The sequence below is a fragment of the Neopelma chrysocephalum genome, unplaced genomic scaffold, assembly GCF_003984885.1.
Source record: "Neopelma chrysocephalum unplaced genomic scaffold, ASM398488v2 Primary Assembly neopelma1_325, whole genome shotgun sequence".
NCBI classification, from domain to species: Eukaryota; Metazoa; Chordata; class Aves; order Passeriformes; family Pipridae; genus Neopelma; species Neopelma chrysocephalum.
In genome coordinates, this window is record NW_020897988.1 from 87360 (window position 1) to 89250 (window position 1891).

Sequence of the window (1891 nt, forward strand, 5' to 3'; positions counted from 1 at the left end):
CCACCAGTTGTTGCTCAAGCCCCAGAGCTGCTGAGTTTCCGACCAACCCTTGGCTTGGGCCCCCCCCAGAAACCACCACGGCACCGTTGGCCCAGGGTTTGCTTTGGTTTGGGGGGGGTTTGTCTCGGGGGGGGCTGCTCAGGTGTGAACGGGGCAGGATGTGGGTTCAGCAGCCCCCTTGAAGCATCCTGAGCTGGCAGGGACCCAAAAAGATCATTGATTCCAACCCCCCTGGTCCTGCACAGGCACCCCAAGGATCCCACCCTGTCCCTCAAACCCTCCTGGAGCTCTGGCAGCCTTTGGGGCCCAAAAAAACACCCTCTGGGGGAAGAACCTCGTCCTGAAATCCAGCCTATTCCTAATATCCCACCTGATCCTGCCCTGGCACAGCTCCAGCCCTTCCCTGGATCCCATCCCTGTTCCCACAGAGCAGAGTTTGGAGCTGCCCCTCAGGAGGGGGCTCCCCCAGACCCTTCACCCTCCAGGCCACGTCCCTTCAGCCCCAAACCTCTGTCCCAAAGCCCCCTGAGCCGGAGGGATGTGGGGCAGTGTTTCAGTTCTGGTTGGGGGAGGATTGACGGGAATTAACAACCCTCGTTCCCAGCTCCGGGTTTCCAGGAAGAGGAGCCAGGGAATCAAAGCATCACGGGGCAGGATGTCACCCTGGAGACAACTGGGGACCCCCTGGAGACGACAGGAGACCCCCTGGACACCACAGGCCCCCCCACAACCCCCAGGGATGTGCCCACACCCAGGACGTGGCCGACGGAGCCCCCGACCCCTCCCTGGAGCCCCTCCAGGAACCAAACCCGTGAGTCCCACGGGGAAAGGAAGGGATGTGACACCCCCCCGGAGGGTCCTGCATGCCCTGAGCCCCCCAAAGTGCCCGTCACAGCCCCCCCAAACCCCAAAACCCCCCGTGTCTCCCCGCAGAAAACACGTCGGGTGTTCCCGCCAGGTACTGGTCCCCCCTCATCTTCGTGGTGGTCGCTCTGCTCGTGCTCTTCTTCACCTACCACAGGAAAAAGGGGGAAGGTGAGATCTCTCTCCCCCCTTCCCCTCGCTCAGCTGGGCTGGCAGGAAAGAGTGGCCTCTCAACCCACATCCTCAAAATACCCAGAAGTGTCGCAAAAATTCGGTTTATTTGGTAGAGAACCACGAGGGGGGTCCTGGTCATGAGACCACCGGCCCCCCAAAAAACCCCCTTCGGCCACAGCTGAGCCCCGTGAAGTTCCCCCTCGCTGGGATCCGGCTCTGAAAACCCAGAAATCCAAAATTCCCATCTCTGCTGAATTTTGCATCTCTTGGTTTCGGCTCTGCCCTTTTTCCCCCCTTGGGATTTCTCCTCCTGTTTTCACACAAATCTCGGGTTGGGGTTTTTTTTCTTCCCCCTCCTGCAAATCAATCAAAACTGGACCTTGGCAGGTTATTCCCGAGAGGGTCTTGGTGGGATTTTCCCAATTCCTTGTGGTCCTGCTGTTGTAACCCCCATGTCTGTCCCGGCCCACAGGGATTCGGGACCAAGCCGTGGCCGGCAGTGACTCCTCAGGTGAGACGGGATCCATCCAGGCTGGGAATGAGCAGGTGGAGAAGGAATTCCACGATTTCCAGGGGTGTTTCCCTGCTCCATCACTGACTCCACCTTTGCCTTGCAGATTTGGGGGTCCTGGACCACCCCCCTGCCCACGACACCACCCCGATAATCGCAGCCCCCCAGGTGAGCCCCGGGGGAACAGGGATCCCCTCCTGGGAATTGGGGAGCTGGGGGGGCTCAGGGACACAGCCCGGATCCTCCAGGGCTCCAGGGCCCAGCCTGGGCCTCAGTTTCCCCACAGACCTCCTGGCCCTGGGGTCCCCCTCCCACCCCTGGGGTCCCCCCTTGTCCCTGGGG